Source organism: Phocoena sinus, chromosome 4 (assembly GCF_008692025.1).
Source record: "Phocoena sinus isolate mPhoSin1 chromosome 4, mPhoSin1.pri, whole genome shotgun sequence".
NCBI lineage: Eukaryota > Metazoa > Chordata > Mammalia > Artiodactyla > Phocoenidae > Phocoena > Phocoena sinus.
The window spans coordinates 76794745-76815035 of NC_045766.1; the positions used below are offsets into that span (position 1 = coordinate 76794745).

Below are 20291 nucleotides of genomic sequence, written 5' to 3' on the forward strand. Positions count from 1 at the left end.
TTGGAATGTGTAACATGTACACATGATAAAAATGTTCAAAAGGAACAAAAGAGTTTCCAATATAAGAGTGTTCCCTGCATTGGCAGGTGGATTCTTAACCACTGTGCCACCAAGGAAGTCCCTGGAACGCCTTTATCTATGTATTTAGAAAAATAGCAAATGTGGATGACATGATGCTCACTCAAGAGGCCACAAGTCATCTTAAGATTTTGGCTCAGCTCTGGCCACACATAATCCAGACAAGGTGGAGGCGCCAGCCATCCTGGAGTCCAGGTGGTGACACCAATGACATCAGTGACACCAGAAGCAGCAAGGCACCAGAAAACCTGGAGGCACAAGCAGCTATAATGAGGGTACGTGGTGACATCTTTGGCAGAGGCAGTGAGAGTGGAAAGTGCCAATTCTCAAGTATTGGGTTGGCCAAAAAATTCGTTTGGGTTTTTCCATAAGGTTTCTGGAAAAACATGAACGAACTTTTTGGCCAACCCAATATAATGAGAGGCAGCTCAGGTAAAAGAAACCAGAAATGTGTTATAGTTCCACCTACTGAAAAACAAAAGAAAGCCTCCTAATTAGTAATCTGGTGAATTGTTTAGAATCAAGTAAAAAAAAAAAAAAGCTTTACCTAAAGAAGAAAGGTGTTTGCCACTTCAAATGCACTGGCAGAGGAAAACTCATCAAGCACCGTGAAAAACCATGGTAGGATGGTATCACAAAAAGAAATGGACAATTCTCCAGAAACCAAACAAAAAGCCATGGAATATTGCAACCTAACTGATCGAGAATTCAAAACAGCTGTCATGAAGAAACTCAACGAGCTACAAGAAAACTCAGAAAGGCAGTTCAGTGAGCTCAGGAATAAATTTAATGAACAGAAGGAGTATTTTACCAAAGAGATTGAAATTCTAAAAAGGACCAAACAGAAATTCTGGAGCTGAAGAACTCAATAAATTAGAGGAAGAATGCATCAGAAAGCACTGGAAATAGAGCAGACCACATGGAAGAGAGAAAGAGTGATCAGGAAGATAGAAATGTACAAATGATACAGGTAAATGGGGAGAGAATTAAGAAATTCTCTGAGAATTGTTTGACTCTATTAGGAAGGGCAGTATTAGGATAATGGATATCCCAGAAGGAGAAGAGAGGGAAAAGGGAACAGAGAGTTTATTTAAGTTTATTTAAGGAAATAATAGCTGCGAACTTCCCAAGCCTGGGGAAGGAACTGGATATATAGATACAAGTCCATTAAGCTAAGAGAACATCTAATTACCTCAGTGCAAAAAGACCTCCTCCAAGACACATTATATTCAAACTGTCAAAATTGAATGATGAAGATGGAATTTTAAAGGTAGCCAGGGAAAGAAGGATGGTAACCTACAAAGGAACCTCCATTAGGCAATCAGCAGATTTCTCAGCAGAAACTTTACCTGACAGGAGAGCATGGAATGATATACTCAAATATTGAAAGACAAAAACTGTCAGCCAAGAATATGCAGATATGAAGGAGAAATAAAGGCTTTCCTAGACAAACAAAAGCCAAGAGCGTTCATCACCATTAGACCTGCCTTACAAGAAATATTGAAAGGAACTCTTCTACCTGAAACAAAAAGGCAAAAGTACACAAAACTTTGAGTAAAGTAGTAAATAGAATCAGAAAATCACAACTCTATATCAGAATAGGGTTTTTTTTTTTTCTTGTTTGTTTGTATTCAAATAGTCTGAATTATATTTTAGAACAGATTAGGGTTCAGAGCAAAATTGAGCAGAGAGGACAGAGCGTTCCCTTCTGTCCCCTGCTCCTCCCTGCCTGCCCCACGCCCTCCAGGCACTCAGAGCCTGGCACTCTTCAACTATTCTGTGAACATCCTGCACCAGAGCAACGTTTGGTCACAACGGATGAACCTACGTGGACACCTCATGATCACCCAGAGTCCAGAGTTTACCCTAGGGTTCATTCTTGGTGTTGTACATTCTATAGATTTGTTTTCATTTTTAAAGAATTTTTTAAAAAATTTATTTATTTTTGACTGCATTGAATCTTCATTGCTGCATGCGGGCTTTTCTCTAGTTGTGGCGAGCGGGGGCTACTTTTTGTTGCGCTGTGCTGCCTTCTCACTGCAGTAGCTTCTCTTGTTGCGGAGCACGGGCTCTAGGCACACAGGCTTCAGTAGTTGTGGCTCGCGGGCTCTAGAGCGCAGGCTCAGTAGTTGTGGCGCATGGGCTTAGTTGCTCCGCGGCATGTGGGATCTTCCCAGACCAGGGCTCGAACCCGTGTCCCCTGCATTGGCAGGCGGATTCGTAACCACTGCACCACCAGCGAAGTCCCCATTCTATAGGTTTTGACAAGTGTATCTCATAGTGACAAGTGTATCGATAGTGAGCAAGAGCTTTTCCTCTGCTTTTCTAGGTTCTTCTGGCTGATCTAAGAATTAAATTGACACAAGACAGCAGATGAACAGGAGAAAGTCAAAGTTGAATAACACGTGAGAGAGTCCCAGGAAAACTGACTCACTCGTCAAAGTGGCTGAAGCCCTCATCTTCAATACCATTCTCAGCTAAAGACAAACGAGGATGTCAAGGGTGGAGAGAATCAATTTGGGGAGGTGACCAGGGAAAACACAGTGGACAAGGGTGATTGTGATGCACATTTAAGTCCGTGCCTTCCCCTCTCTGGCCGTCCTTGTCCTCAATAAGATTTTTTAGAGAATGGGTGATCTTCCTCTTCCAGGTCCTGAGAGGGAGTCACGCTTACAAATGGAAAATTTCCTTATGAAAGGGCAATTCCTACTTGGTTTCCAGAGCCCTTTCCACAACTCAAGAAATAACCAGCTTCAAACAATATGCCAAAGAGACATAGGTGAGGGTGGCAAATTCTGCTCTCCTGCATCCACGGGAGAAACCCTGCCGGGAGAACCGAGTCACTTGCCAAAATGGCCAAAGCCCTCCTCTGAAAAACACCTTTGGCTCCTAAAGACCAAAGAGGGTGTGGAGGGTGGTGGTTTGGGACTTCAAAGGGGAGGAGGGTCACTCACCCAGAGATGGAAAAGCAAAGGTTTGGTAAACCAGTGTTTGCCTCACTATGCAGAGATGATGGGACATAGCAGCGTGGACTCAGATCTCTAGGAGTTTCTCCCACCACACCCAGCCCCATATTCTTTGGCGACCTCTCTGGTGATCACTTACCAGTCCCCCCTGCCCCCATGGAGTGGGGATGACCATGAGGAGGCAGCACCTGGCCCTGCAAGGGGGACAGGTGTGCCTCCCTTTCTGTCTCCACCCCCCAAGAGAGCTGCTCACAGGACACACCACTGCAGTGGAGACCCGAGGGGCTAGCTGGGAAAGGGAAACGACTCATCGCTTAGCCTCAGGCACCTGAGGGGAGACCTGGAGTGCTCCGTGGGCACCACAGGGGGCCAGGTGAGACATGTTCACATGCTGATGGATGGGAGTGCAGTGCAGTGGCAGGATGGCCCTCCCCACCACGGGGAGGAGTTGAAGCGACAGTGTCTGCTGTATCAGAGGACTCCAGCACCGCCAGCTGGTTGCTGCACCCCTGCCTTCCACACACCACCGACGGGCAGGGAGGAGAGGCAAGGGGCCCCACGGACAGAACGAGAAGAGTGGCCCATTTGCCATGAACGTCTGTCCTTTGTCTGGTGTGGCTTTGGCCTGGCCCAGGAGAGTGTGACATCACCACATCAATCCAGAATAGGTTGTTAAACACTTAATTAGAGTACACAGGTTAAAGGGAGGAAATCAATAAAAATAACTATAGCTACTTCAACTTGGTAACAAAATCACAACCTTAGAAGGGATAGAGACAACAATAACAAATAATAATAATAAAAAGGGAAAAGGAAAAGGACAGAACTCGTATAGGTAAATGAAGATAAGATGCTATCACAGAAAAAGGACTATTTTATCTATGAGCTGTTTTATATAAACCTCATGGTAACCACACAACACAAATCTAGAGTAGAGATGCAAAACATAAAAAAAGGAGAAACAGAGAAAAAAAATCATAGAAAACCGCCAACCAAGTGGCAGACAGAAACATAAGGAAAAAGAAATAATGGAGATATAGAACAACCAGACAACAAAAGATAAAATGGCAGTACTAAGTTCTCATTTATCAATAAACATCCTAAATATAAATGGATTGTATTCAACAACCAAAAGAGACAGAGTGGCTGTGTGGATTAAAAAAACAAGACCCAACTATATGTTGCCTCCAGGAGAATCATCTCAGCTCTAAAAACAAACATAGGCTCAAAATGAAGGGGTAGAAGATGATACTCCAAGCAACTGGAAGCCAAAAGAAAGCAGTTGTAGCCATATCTCATCAGATAAAATAGACTTCAAGCTAAAAATTGTAACAGGAGACAAAGATGGACCTTATATAATGATAAAGGGGACAATTCATCAAGAAGACATAACAGTTATTAATATACATACACTGAACATAGGAGCACAAAATATATAAATTAACAGACTTAATGGGAAAAATGGACAGCAGAACAATAATAGTAGGGACTTTAACACATCACTTACATCAATGGATAAGTCATCCAGACAGAAAGTCAAAAAAGAAATAGTGACCTGAAATGAAACATTAGACCAGAAGGACTTAATAGATTTTTACATAACATTCTATCCAAATGCAACAGAATACAAATTCTTCTCAAGGGCATACGGAACATTCTGAAGGATAGACTGTATATTGGGACACAAAACAAATCTCAACATATTTAAGAAGATTAAAATCATACCAAGCATCTTTTTGACCACAACAGTATGAAACTGGAAATCAACTACAAGAAGAAAGCTGGAAAAAACCACAACTATTGGGTCAATGAAGAAATCAAAGGAGAAATAAAAAAAATACCTGAAGACAAATGAAAACCAAAATCTATGGGATGTAGCAAAAGCAGTACTAAGAGGGAAGTTTATAGGCCTATCTCAAGAAACAAGAAAAATCTCACTGAGCAATCTAACCTTACACCTAAAGTAACTAGAAAAAGAACAAATGAAGGGCAAAGTCAGGACAAGGAAATAATAAAGATCAGAGTGGAAATAAATGAAGTAGAGACTAAAAAGACAACAGAGAAGATCAATGAAACTAAGAGCTCGTTCTCTGAAAAGATAAACAAGATTGACAAACCTTTAGCTAGACTCACTAAAAAAAAAAAAAAGGAGAAAAGGCTCAGGTAAATAATATCAGAAATGAAAGCGGATAAATTACAATGGCTGCCACAGAAATACAAAGGATTATAAGAAAATATTATGAACAGCCATATGGCAACAAATTGGACAACCTAGAAGAAATGGACAAATTCTTAGAATCATACGGTCTTCTAAGAGTAAATCATGAAGAAATAGAAAATCTCTAAAATAATAGAGCCAGCCTCTGAGGAGGGGTTGGAAGATGCTGGGACTGAGGGAGCCCACATCAGTCCTGTCACTAACATCTAAGCAGGGCCAGGCCTGCAGAAGGGGCTGTGACAGTGAGAGGAAGAGGAAGGAAGAAGGTGAGGAGGCCTCAGTGGAGGGAAAGGGGAGTTCACGGGCCAGTGGCCTCTTCCAGTGGATGTTTGCATGTTAGAAATGCACATGGACTGTTGAGGCAGTTAGAGGGTGGCTGCCTGTGACCATAGCAGATCCCAAAGCACCCGGTGCTAACACTCGTGTAACTAGAATCTCCCCTCCAGCCACTCCCTACTCCAGCTCTTTGGACACATGGCTAATGCCCTCTTTTTTAAACTGCATTTTTTGTCACAGTTCTTTCCTTTCCTAAAGTTTAGTGCAGTGTTTTTCAAATTGTCCTCAAGGGACTCTAAAGTTTTCTCAGAGCTCTCCCAGTGCCTGGAAGTGAAGGGGAAGGGGAAGCATGGAAGAAGAAATAGCAGTTAGCTTCCCCTAGAGGCTTTGCCTCTGCTCTTTGCTTCAACCAGAGTGGCATGGCTACGCACAGAGGAGAGAGGAGAATTCTGTATTTTCCAGAATTCCTTTTAGAAGGAGTGCTCTATTCTTACAAAAGAATTTTCTTCTTCAGCCCCATTTAGGGAGGAAGCTGAGACCCTGTGGCCTGGGTGTTGGCTGACTTCCTGGCTTGAGAAAAGCAATTTTTGTTCTGCCTTCAGAAGGAGGGGGAACAGTTCAGCCCGCCAGGTGGCAGGGGGCCAGCCTGTGCTCCATGATGAGACCCCTCCCTGTGACTTCAAACCGGCAGAAAGGTGACTAAACTTGCAAAATGCTTGGCATGAGAGGATTTTTTTTGAGGGGGAGTGCGCTGTCTCAGTTTCATGCCTGTATTGCTGTGGAGGAAAGCAGAGTGAACAGAAGAGAATCGGGAGACCTTAGGGCTCAGTAAACTCTTGGGGAGTCATAGGGTTTCCCCCAGCTCCAGAGTAGGGGTGTGGTAACCCTACCTAGATCTCTTTTCACGGGGGCTCCCAATTCCCATCTAGGCTACACGTACTTTGAGGTTCCAGGTGGGATTTCTTTCCCCCATTTAAAAAATTGAAGCATAATTTATGCGTGGCAAAATGCACACATTTCAAGTGCACAGCCCAGTAATACATGCCTATGTGTTTGCAGTTGTATACACCCATATAGTAAATTATATCCTATTTCCATCATCCCCCCAATTTTCCTCATGCCTTTTCCCAGTCGCTACCGTTCGCTCAACCACCAGTTTTGCCCATTTTAAGCTTCATATAAGTGGAATCATATAATAGATGTTCTTTTGTGTTTGGCTTCTTTTCTGATGTTTTTGAGATTCACCCATGTTGTCGCTTTTATCAATAGTTTGTTCTTTTTTTGTTTTCTTTTTTTATTGTGGTGCACTATTCCATTGTAAGAATGTACCACATTTGTTTATCCAGTCTCCTGCTGATGGGCATTTGGGTTGTTGCTAGTTTTTGCCTATTTTGAATAAATCTGCTGTGAACAAGTCATTTCTCTTGGGTATATACCTAGGAGTGGAAATCCTGGGATATAGGGAAAGTGTATGTTTAACTTTATTAAAAACTTCCAAATAATTTTCAGTGTGGTTGTACCATTTAAAGTCCGTTGACAGTTCATGAGAGTTCTAAATGCTCCATCCACTTTCACACTTGGTTTTGTCAGTCTTTTAAATTTTAGCCATTCTTGTGGTTATATAGTGTATCTCACTGTGGTTTAATTTGCATTTCCCTAATGAGTAACGATTTTGGGGAACTTTTCATGTGCTTATTGGTTATTTGGATGTTTTCTTTCATGAAGTGCCTATTTTAGTCTTGCCCCATGCTCCCTACTGTTTTTTTTTTCTTCTGTTCTGGAAATTTCTGCTAGACTGCTAGTTGCTCCATACTACTTACTGGAAAAAAACAAAACAAAACAAAAAGCCTTCTTTCACCACTGAATTTAATCAATGCAGTTGTTGAAAATAAATTGACTATATAAGTATAGATCTATACACTTACTATTAAGTGTCTCTTTCCCATCAGGTCCTGATAAGTCAAGAGAAAGGGGAAAAGGGACTTCCCTGGTGGTGCAGTGGTTAAGAATCTGCCTGCCAATGCAGGGGACATTGGTTCAATCCCTGGTCCGGGAAGATCCCACATGCCGCGGAGCAACTAAGCCCATGCGCCACAACTACTCAGCCCATGCGCCACAACTATTGAAGCCCGTGCGGTCTAGGGCCCGTATGCCACAACTACTGAATCCCAGGCGCCTAGAGCCTGTGCTCCGCAGCAAGAGAAGCCACCACAATGGGAAGCCCGTGCACCGCAACGAAGAGTGGCCCCTGTTCGCTGCAGCTAGAGAAAGCCTGCGCGCAGCAACGAAGACCCAACGCAGCCAAAAATAATAAATAGATACATAAATAAAATTTTTAAAAAAGAGAGAGAGAGAAAGGGGAAAAGACAGCAAATTTCAGGTATCTTTCCAAGGAAATCTAGATCTATAGAGTAAGGCACGTGGAAGGAAATGGCACACGTTTGTTAAGTTTGTCCTACCCCGTCCCTAAGAACTATATTCCTACAATGCATATAGATCTTCTGTTGGTAAAGGCATTAAATGCCAGGTTTGTAACCAGGTTATGTGAATTTAGGGAGTGACCTAGGCTGTGACCGAGGCTATCAGATTTTCATCCTTTCCCCAATCCCCTTTGCTGTTACTATACTCACCTACTTTCCCTGTCCCATCTATTAAAATGTACTGTTAGGAAAGAATCTGCAAATCTGTCACAAAAAGGTACAAATGACTAACAAAAATCTTTCATGGATGTTGACATTCTGGCTGGAGCAAGTGCTTTGAGATGAAGAAATACGATGGTGAAATTTTATATATGAGACGAGCAAATACATTTTGGGAAGTATTTATAGTCTATTAATCTATTAATCACACCAGTTAGGTGATCACCTCCCCTTTGTACAGATAAAGCAGTGTTTCCTTGATTCAAAAACTTGTTCTGACTTTGCTAAACCACAAATGCCTCTTCTACCTCCATCCTTCTCCAGGGACCCACCTTTATTCATTCCAACAATCTAAAGTTGGCAGAAGTTGCTCACAAGAGAGGACGTAGTTTTATAATATGGGAAAAACATGTTGGATTGAACAATTCTAGAGAAGAGCTGCAAACTTCAAAAAAAAGTATCTAGTTGTCCCCATGTGTTTACATTTTCTTAAATTTTCACTAGATTTTAAACTCTATTTAAATATACAATTTAGTGATTGGTGTCTGCATTAAATCTTCTTTAATATTTTTTTCATCGCATTCTTGAGGTATAACTAGTGAATAAAACTGTAAGGTATTTAAAGTGTACATTGTGATGATTTGATATATATGTACATTGTGAAAGGATTCCAGCGTTGAGTTAATTAACACCTCCATTACCTCAAATATTTACCTTTTTTGGGTGGGGGTAGTGAAAAACTTCAGTCTACTCTCTTAAAAAATTCAATTATTCAATACAGAATTATCAACAATAGTCACCATATTTCTCATTAGATCTTCATACCTAATCATCTCATAACTGACAGTCTGTACCCTTTTACCAGCCTCTCCTTATTTCTCCCATCCCCAGCCTCTAGAAACCACCATTCCACTCTCTGTTACTATGAGTTCAATTGCTTTCTTTCCCCTTAGATTCCACATATAAGTGATACCATGTAGTGTTTACCCAGTAATAAGCCAGATACCATGTCTGGCTTATTTCATTTAGTAAAATGCCTTCTACGTTCATCCATGTTGTTACAAATGGCAGAATTTCCTTCTTTTTAAAGACCAAATAACGTTTCATATATCTTTATCTATTCAATATATCATCTATCTCACATTTTCTTTATCTGTTCATTTGTTGATGAACACTTAGGTTGTTTCCATACCTTGAATGCTGTGAATAATACTGCAATAAATATGGGAGTATTCTTCAAGATAGTGATTTCATTTCCTTTGGCTATATACCCAGAAGTGGGATCGCTGGATCATATGGTCACTCTATTTGTTTTAAAGACACCAATTGGGGGCTTCCCTGGTGGCGCAGTGGTTGAGAGTCCGCCTGCCGAGGCAGGGGACGTGGGTTCGTGCCCCGGTCCGGGAGGATCCCACATGCCGCGGAGCGGTTGGGCTCGTGAGCCATGGCCGCTGAGCCTGCGCGTCCGGAGCCTGTGCTCTGCAGCGGGTGAGGCCACAACAGTGAGAGGCCCGCGTACCGCAAAAAAAAAAAAAAAAAAAAAGACACCAATTGTACTTGAACATTTGTTACTTTTTTTAAAAATTTATTTATTTATTTATTTATTTTTGGCTGTGTTGGGTCTTCATTTCTGTGTGAGGTCTTTCTCTAGTTGTGGCGAGTGGGGGCCACTCTTCATCGCGGTGCGTGGGCTTCTCACTGTCGCGGCCTCTCTTGTTGTGGAGCACAGGCTCCAGACGTGCAGGCTTATTAGTTGTGGCTCACGGGCGTAGTTGCTCCGCGGCATGTGGGATCTTCCCAGACCAGGGCTCGAACCCGTGTCCCCTGCATTAGCAGGCAGATTCTCAACCACTGCACCACCAGGGAAGCCCTATTTTTAATTTTTTGAGGAACCTCCATACTGCTTTCCATAGTGTTTATACCAGTTTACATTCCCACCAGCAGTGTACAAGGGCTCCCTTTTCTCCACATTCTCCCCAGTATTTGTTATCTCTTGTCTTTTTCTCCCAGCTTTATTGAGAAATTATTGACATATAACACTGGGTAAATTTAAGGTATACAAGGTGATGATTTGATGTATGTACATATTGTGAAATGATTACCATACAATAAGGTTTGTTAACACAACCATCACTTGACATAGTTGCCTTGTTGTGTGTGTGCTGAGAACATTTAATATGTATTCTCTTAACAACTTTCAAGTATACAATTACAGTATTGTTAACTATAATCACCGTGCTGTACATTACATCCCCAGAACTTATTCATCTTATAATTGGAAGTTTGTACCCTTTGACCACCTTCATCCATTTCACGCATGCTTGCCCCTGGAAATGGCTGATTTACTCATTGACTCTCTGTTTCTATGAGTTTGTTTTTTTAAAAATTTTGTTCTTTTTTTTTGTTTTTTTAGCTAGCATATATAAGTGAGGCCATACAGTGCTTGCTTTTGTTTGCCTGACTTATTTCACCTAGCATAATGCCCTTGAGGCCCATCCACCTTGTCTCAAATAGCAGGTTTTCCTTCTTTTTTAAATGGCTGAATAACACACACACACACACACACACACACACACACACACACGCATACATGCATATATATATATATATATATGCTTTATACATACATAATGCTGTAATAAACGTGGGGGTGCAGATAGATATCTTTTCAAGATAGTGATTTTGTTTTCTTCAGAAAAACCCGGAAGTGGAACTGCTGGATCATATGAATTAGAATTTAAGAATAAATTTTTCAGCAACCTGCAGCTTTTCTCACTTCAAAAGGGAGTGAAGCATCGATCACCTTCTCCTTCTCTGCAGGACAAAGGAACTGTGATTTCAGCAAACCCAATGGCTTTTGGGAACTCTCAGAACAATGTAGAAACGCTTGTATGACCTTTGCCCAGTAGCTTAGTTTCTGAGTTACATTGTGTTATTGCCCTTTGAGGGGACAGGGAAGGGAATTATAGGGGTTTACACACCCTGGATACTCATCAAGTGACCTGGCAGAATTGGAGTTGGCTCAGTCAATTTTTATGACTGATAAATGCCAGGGTGGAGTAGTATTATGCAATCAATGTTACTACGCCTCTCCCTAGGGAGAAAATTCTGTCCTGCTGCATACTGTAGGATCATAGGTATCTTCCAGCATGGCTTCGTGTCAGCTTACACCCTGGGAAAAATGGACTCATACATAAACTTAAGGCTGTGCTCTCAAAGCTTTCTTGTTATATGTTAATTTATGTTTGGCTTGGCATGGGCTAATTGTGCTGCCAGTTCAACTTAGTAGTGCTTTCCAACATATGATCTGGGGGCCACTTACACCAGAATCCCCTGGGATGCTTGTTCAATGCAGATTCTGAGCCCCATCCCACACTTATTAAATTACAGTCTCTAGGGTGAGGCTTCGAATCTGCATTTTAAAAAAGCTCCCCAGGCAAGTCTTGTGTGCATTAAATTTAGAGACCTAGCAAATAACAATGTTGGTGTCCTAAGCTTACAGATGTAGTAGGGCAGTGAAAAGGAGGAAATCTGGAAGACCAGTCCATTGCTACTTGGAAGCCATTTTTACAAAGAGAAAACAAATGAACACAGCTCAAGGAAAGAGCTAAAGCGGATGTTGGTAACGTGTCGTTCATATCAAGCTAAAGGCAAGTCGATTCTGGGTTTCACATTGTAGCACATTCAACTGGGGTCATGTAATGAGCCAGTCCTTAAAAGTGCTTGTCCTAGTCCAATAGCCATGGCCCCAATCCTAGCTGAGGATTCTGTGACCAGGCAGGTTTATTTATTTTTGGCTGTGTTGGGTCTTCATTGCTGCACGAGAGCTTTCTCTAGTTGCAGTGAGCAGGGGCTACTCTTCGTTGAGGTGCACGGGCTTCTCATTGTGGTGGCTTCTCTTGTTGCGGAGCACGGGCTCTAGGTGCCCGGGCTTCAGTAGTTGTGGCATGTGGCCTCAGTAGTTGTGGCTTGCGGGCTCTAGAGTGAAGGCTCAGTAGCTGTGGCTCACGGGCTTTGTTGCTCCGCGGCATGTGGGATCTTCCAGGACCAGGGCTTAAACCCATGTCCCCTGCGCTGGCAAGCGGATTCTTAACCACTGCGCAACCAGGGAAGTCCCAGGTGGAGCTATTTAATCAGCAGAGGACAGAAGATGATCATAGCCTCACCACATTGTTAATCAAAACTCAAACTGATCAATATTTCTCTGCAATCTGTGGAATCCCTTTGCCTATTGTGTCATTTCCATATTAACCTTTCTAGTGTTCCCTTTCCCCTGCACTGACTCAGCCACCCTGGGAAAGAAGGTAAGATAGAGTTAAACATTAAACCATCGCTTATCTTACATCCATTGATATTTAGAAATACTGTATTCTTTTTTTTTTTTCTTTTGCGGTACACAGGCCTCTCACTGCTGTTGCCTCTCCCGTTGCGGAGCACAGGCTCCGGGCGCACAGGCTCAGCGGCCATGGCTCACGGGCCCAGCCGTTCCGCGGCATGTGGGATCTTCCCGGACCGGGGCATGAACCCGCGTCCCCTGCATCGGCAGGCGGACTCTCAACCACTGTGCCACCAGGGAAGCCCCGAAATACTGTATTCTTATAGAGGGCTTTCTAAAGACTGAAATGGAGCATTAGCAACCCAAACCTAGCATTAAACTGAATAAATGAGGTCTGGGCATCATATTATTGCGATCCTGGGAAGCTAACTTAAAGGCTCAATTGCATAGAAACCCAGGGGCAATATTGCCAGGAATTACTGAAATACACTGGCGGTTTATGACTCTACAAGGTCTCTCAAATTCACCCGTCCTTGATTTCACAGGTATCAGTCCATCAAAACTGTCCTCCTCCCCTTACTGGATTATTGCTGACGCTTCCTAGCTGGGTCTCGCCCTTCTAGTCCCTCCTGAAAATCAAACTCTTTCTCATTCACCATCAAAAATGTTGCTCCATAACCTGGGAATTTCCTGTCATCGATCAAATCCACCCTCAATTCTTAAGAATCACACTCAAGTACTTAAGATCCTTCTTGAGCCAGCCTCCTCCCTCGGAACTCCCCTCCAGGTGAGTCCTAGTGTCTCTCACGCCCTTCCTCATTCTCATCTTTGCCTCCACGTTCTTGCTCCTACAATGCCCCTTCACATGGATGTTATCCTTCCTCTTCTCCATCAGTTTATGTTCAGTACTGCTTTCAAAAACCACACCACCCAGAGCTTTCTGTTTCCCCTTAGCTTTTGGTTTGCACTATATATTCCTGTTCTCGCAGGTATTACACTTCTATTTTGTTTATTTTCTCCACAATCTGATTGTAATCTCTTCCGTGGCAGACCCTGTTGTCTTGGCTGCTACCCGTTGTATTTCCGAGGTTATCAAACACAGCATCTGCCCAGCAAATGTGTGAGAAAATTCATAAGTCTCACCACTTTCATTTTGGGAGAAGGGGTCAACCACCCACCATAGACCTCTGGAGTCCTTGAAGGTCATTTGCTGAACATGTTTTGGTCAAGTTCTCCATTTTTCAGTTGAGGAAACTGAAGATCAGTTGGGGTTCACGGTGCTTGTTAATCATAGGACTGGGACTGGACTTAACTACCAGTTTAAATGATCTTAAAAACCACAAAGAGAGAGAAATCCAGTCAATCACTTTGCCGGCAGGCTGTAACACCTTCGGGTGTCTGTCTGCTTATTTGTGTCTCTCTCATGATAAAACATAGTTTCACATATATAAGAATGATAAGGGTCACATTCTTCTTCTTTTCTTCTTTTGCTTTCTTTCTTCTCTTCATACAGAGAAGCTGGGCTTACATTTTACAGATAAGCTGAAAAATATTTTCTGTATTTTCATACAGAAAATGGTTGGGCTCTAGAGAGACTGACAACTTAATGGCAAGAAAAGCAGGACACCCCTGGAAACTGTGGGTAGCCAGAGCCTTGGCGATCTCTGTCTTGGGCAGCAACTGAGGGCTAGCCAGGAAGCAGGTCAGAACTGATAAACCTGTGGAACAACTGAAGCAGGTATCAAAACTGTAAAGGGAACCCTTGTTTGGCCCTGGTTATCATTCCTTACACATCTGGGTTTAAACAACATTCATCAACATTCATACAACAGCCTTCAATTTTCCATCTTGAACTGATGATCTATTCCACCCTGCAATATTCTAAAAAGGATTCCAATCCGCCTGCCCAGGTGCTTAAAACACATCAACAAGATAAACATGTACCATATGTAATTAAAGAAATAGGGAATGGAGGAGGGAAGAAAAATAAGGGTAAGAAGAAAAAAAAAATGAAGCCAAGGTGAGGTTATTACACTAAATGCTGGCATATCTAAGGTAGGGTTAGTTGCTGGAGACAAACTACAAATATGGCTTTTAAGGTCCTTGGAGCCAAAGTGAAGAAGGAAACAGGATTACTTACACGATTCATGGAGATGAGAAAATAAGCTGAGAAAACCATAACTCAAAAAGACACATGTACCCCAATGTTCATTGCAGCACTATTTACAATAGCCAGGACATGGAAACAATCTAAATGCCCATTGACAGATGAATGGATAAAGGAGATGTGGTACATATATATAATGGAATATTACTCAGCCATAAAAAGGAATGAAATTGGGTCATTTGTAGAGATGTGGATGGACCTAGAGTTTGTCATACAGAATGAAGTAAGTCAGAAAGAGAAAAACAAATGTCGTATATTAACGCATATATTTGGAATCTAGAAAAATGGTACAGATGAATCTATTTGCAGGGCAGGAATAGAAACACAGATGTAGAGAACAATTGTGTGGACACAGTGGGGGAAGGGGAGGGTGGGATGAACTGGGAGATTAGGTTTGACGTAAATACACTACCATGTGTAAAATAGATGGCTAGTGGGAACCTGCTGTATAGCACAGGGAGCTCAGCTCAGTGCTCTGTAGTGACCTAGATGGGTGGGATGCGATGGGGAGGGAGGTCCAAAAGGGAGGGGATATATGTATACACATAGCTGATTCACTTCATTGTACAGCAGAAACTAACACAACATTGTAAAGCAGTTATACTCCAATAATAACAACAAAAAAGAGTTTCTAATGATAAGCATATCTGTTTCCTGATAGCAAGGCCTGATGGACTTTTCTCCCATGGGCCTAGAAAGAGAAGTTATGTAAAGCAATGAGGGCTGTCTTCAACACATCCTTACGGTAATTGCAAGCTCCACAAGGCTTACGAATTCTGTTTCTTGTATACGGATGGAAGGGCAATGCAGAAAAAGCAACTTTGGACTTCCCTGGTGGTCCAGTGGTTAAGACTATGTGCTCCCAATGCAGAGGACATGGGTTTAATTCCTGGTCGGGGAAAATCCTGCATGCTGCATGGCGAGGCCAAAAAAAAAGAAAAAATAATCAGTGTAAAAATCCCTTGAGTTAGTTTAATCCAAAGATAAAATCTAAAGAATCTAGAAAAATAGATCCATTGGATCTCCCCTGAAATAACAGCAATAGCTCCCCCCAGTCTCCCCCTTCAACCATGTTCCTCTTTTTTTTTTTTCCTGCCATGCCATGCTCAGCATGGGGGATCTTAGTTCCCTGACCAGGGATTGAACCCATGCCCCCTACACTGGAAACATGGAGTCTTAACCACTGGACCTCCAGGGAAGTCTCAACCATGCTCCTCTTTAATCCATTCTTCACACAACAGCCAAATATGAAACAGCCAATCTGATCATATCGTTTCCTTAATTAAAACCCTTCAATAGCGTTCCATTGTCCTTAGGATACAATTCTCCCTCTTTAACATGGCTCACAAGCACTTTCTGATTTGGTTCCTGCTAAATTCTCCTAGAGTGCCTTTCTTGCTGCCTCTACTCATGCTGGAAACCTCTCCCAGTGTTTCCATGTGGCTGGCTGATACTTCTTTATCCTTCAGGCCTGTTATGGGCTGAAGTGTGTCCCCCCCTAAATTCATGTGGTGAAGTCCTAGCCCCCAGTACCTCAGAATGCAACTGTATTTGGAGACAGGGTCTTTAAAGAGGTAATTAAGTTAAAATGAGGTCATTAGGGTGGGCCTTAATCCAATATGGCTGGTGACCTTATAAGAAGAGGAAATTAGGACACAAATAAATAGAGGGAAAACCGTGTGAAGAAAAGGGAGAAGATGGACATCTAGATGCCAAGGAGAGAAAACAAATTTCTGTTGTTTAAGCCATCTGGTCTGTAGTACTTTGTATGGTAGCCCTAGCAAACTAACACAAGACCTGAGCCCTGGGGACACGATCTTCCCCAACTCCCCCTCCCTCAACTTCCCCTCCCCTCACTGCCGGCTGTATGCCTCTGCTAGGTACTCCTATGGCACTTTGTGATGGTAATTTCTCTATCAGAGCTTTTACCACAGTGTATTGGAATTGCCTGTTTTGCTTTTTTTAGATTGTTTATTTTGCTGTTTTTTTTTTGAATTGTTTATTTTGCTTTTGTTTTTTGGTCTGCACTTCTATCTAAACCATAGCTTCACAGGCAGGGACCATGTCTCTTTTGTTCCCTACATCATCCCCAGTGCCTAGCATAGTGTCTTATACATTCCAGGCATTCAATAAATAGTTGAATGAATGAATGAATTGAGGATGGTTAAAGTCCTACAAGTTAAACTAATGTTAATTAAAAGTCACCTAGACCTAGAGGCTCAGGATGTAATTTTGAGGCTTTCTCTGAATATTCAGTGTCAGAGATCAGTTAAAAGAACATTAACCAGCACAAGTCATAGAAATCAACCCTCTTCTACAATTCTGGTTACACAATAACCTTGAAACCAAGCAGAAGACACTAGAGGATGACATTGTTGATTGAAACAAACCACCTGATATCTCCAAATGGAGCTAACTGATTCAGATAGAAGAAAAAAATAATAAAGTGCTTATAGGTGAAGTCAGGCCCAGATTCAGCAATGGCAAGCGGGTTCTTGTCCTTCATATCCATCATTCTGCACTAGACATGCCTCAGCCAAGCGCCATTCCTCCTTCTGAATATCATTGTTTGGCCTCATCTGCTCTGCAAGCCTGTGCAAGAGGGTGGGGATGTCAAACAGCCAGAGCAGAGCTCTGAGGACGGAGTCAGGAGCTAGGAAGTCCAGGACAAGTAGTCAGACCAGATTTACCCACCAGGTTCTCGATGACTCATTTAACCTGTGATCCAGGACATTCATAACCTGTATGACATATTCTGATTACTTCCTGGTTCTGCAGTCAGCTGTGGGGAGACGGCAGTACAATCTCCTCTTTGGATCAGTAATTAGTGTACATACGGTTTGCAGAATACTTTTCTTAGGCACAGTAGTATATGAGAATTTTTAAAAAATGAGTACATTTTCCATGGGATAGCCAAGAAATTTAATTAGTACAAAAGATTTCTTTGGTGAGCAAGGAAGCCCAGTCAGGGCTGAGATCATCTCAGGAGATGTTTCTTTTCTTTCTTATTCTCCTTGTTAAAGATCTCTGCTCTTTTTTATTTTTAAAAATCTTTTTATTGAGGTATAGCATATACGTGGTACACAAATCATAAGCTCAATAAATGCTTAGTTTTTCAAATAACATTATTTCTCTGATTATGAAAACAACATATGTGCATTGTAGAAATATTTAAAAAGGCCGAATGCGGGCCTCTCACTGTTGTGGCCTCGCCCGTTGTGGAGCACAGGCTCCGGACGCACAGGCTCAGCGGCCACAGCTCACGGGCCTAGCCGCTCCGCGGCACGTGGGATCTTCCCGGACCGGGGCACGAACCCATGTCCCCTGCATCGGCAGGCCGACTCTCAACCACTGCGCCACCAGGGAAGCCCAGAGATCCTTTTTAACTCTCCAACCTTTTGCTATAGACTCTATTGAAGTATGTCCTTCATAAAATTGTGACTGTACGGTTCATATTGCCTTTATTATTTTTATTGTGACTAGTTCCCTATATTATCACATATTCTTCTACAACTCGACATTTAATTGCTGCTTAGAATTTTATCATGTGATCTTACTCTATTTAAACAATTCTCCATTATTGAGCATTTAGGTTGTTTCCATTTTTTGCCAATATAAATAATGCTGCATAAACATTGTTCAATATAATCTCCTGCCCACATATGTTTATTGATTAGAGGATGTTAGTATATCAATTTCTTTAGTGAAGGTGATCAGATGCCCTGATTTGGGGGGTTAGGTTTAGTTTATATTTTCAAGTCCCAGGATCCTTGGTATTACAGAAATACAGGGACAAAGTAGAGAGAATATTCAACTGAGAAAAATGGGGTTAAAAGTAGAAATTAAATTTGCCAACTTAGTTCAGTAAGTGGGTTGATGACAGATACAAAATTGTGCAAGCAAGGCATCTAAGAGCCTATGTAAATACTGAAAAATAAAAGAATGGCCAGATAGTATTTCAGATATTTATCTATATTTTTGCTCTTCTTATACATCTCCCCTGCCCATTCAAGCTAGTGGTCACGCTGTCCTCACGGTCTTAAGGAAGGGATGTTGCATGTCAGAAAGCAGAAGTCTGCTAGACTTTCTGGCTTCTGTTTCTAAGAGGTTACGTTCTAGAATAGGGAGAGGTAGAAAAGGTGTTTGAAACCAAAGTGAGACTTGAAAATATTGTCCTGGCTAAGGGGAAGGGAAGTGATGAATGAATAGAGATCGTGGGGGCCTGGAGCAAAGGGGGGTGGTAGCAAAACCCTAAAAAGGAAGCAGCTCCAAGGTGCATCCAGGCATGTGGGATGCTAGGCAGCCTTGCAAAAATCCCTGTGCCCAAGTGAGGGATGGGAGCAGAGGGGAAGGCTGATTGGAATGGTGGACATCTCTGCTGAGACTTGGAACCAGATTGTGACCCGTATTCCCCCATCTTCGGCATCATGGAAGGTTCTGGAACAACAGCACAACCCAGAGGAAGTAAGGGAAACCCCCAAAGAGTTAAAGCTGTTTCTCTGTGAGATGAGAGCTCAGAATAGGAATAGAAATACAGAAAATCAAGTTATATTTCTTTGATATTTAGACTATGGTTTGAAATTTATATCCACTCATTTGTTTTTCTACTTTCTGTAGAAATTAATAAAATTTTCCAAAATCCTAACAAAAGTACTAATGAGAAACAGGGTCATTCTCAGCTACATTGCTTCAAATCCAGGCACGTATTTTTATGGGGCATAAAGCTTTATGGGGCAGAATGGTAAGATATAATCCATACAACATCTGATAATATCATGGAGTTATTTAAACAATATCTGACATTCCTTCACACTATTTCAAAGGAATGAAGCAGTGATTTGGATATTTTAAGAATTAATTTATAATAATCAGAAACTTGAGGGACTTCCCTTGTGGTCCAGTGGTTACGACTCTGCTCCCAGTGCAGGGGCCCCGGGTTCGATCCCTGGTCTGGGAAATAGATCCCGCATGCTGCAACGAAGATCCCATGTGCTGCAACTAAGACCTGGCGCAGCCAAATAAATAAATATTAAAAAATAAGAAGCTTTAGAACTTTAAAGTATACTTTAGTTTTTATTAACTTTCAGTCATGTTAATGATGTCACGTTTTATAATTTAGTAAAGTCAAAGAGTGGCTTATCAGGGTCTCTAATGTTCTGACTTGATCTAATAGTCAAACTTGGAGTATTAAGAGCCTGAGCTCCACTCTCTCTGGCTATCCTGCAAAAATAACATTTCTCATAACGAGGTTTGTGATAAGGATTGGATAGAGAACATTGCAGGTAAGATTATCTGGTAAATTCCCAGTGGACAACTACTCTTTGGAGTCTTTTAACCTGGTTTGATTGGCCAAATAACTCCTAGGGGACTTTAATTATTCAAACGTAAGTGACCTAATGCTTTTCAGGGAGGAGATGTTGAGATGAGATAGGTACATAGATAGCTAGACTGGACAGATGGATATGATAGAGAGACAGACAACTAGAATGAATGGATAACTGCTTTTCTAGGCAGGTCTGAATTGAGTCCTAGCTCCTCCTTGGTACAGGTGAGCTGGGGTAAGTGGGTTAAACCTCAAGGCCTCATGTGCCCCAGGATGCTAATGGTCTGCATGGACTTCACACGATAAGCAGGCTCACACAAGAGATGATGTGACCCAGTGCTGCTCTGC

The 20291-nt window shown here is 42.1% G+C and overlaps 1 long non-coding RNA gene across 1 annotated transcript in view; it reads left to right on the forward strand.

Annotated features, from left to right (window-relative positions):
* Positions 1-20291, forward strand: part of LOC116753249 — a 49925-nt gene that overhangs the window by 9925 nt on the left and 19709 nt on the right. The gene's annotated exons all lie outside the window — the stretch shown is intronic.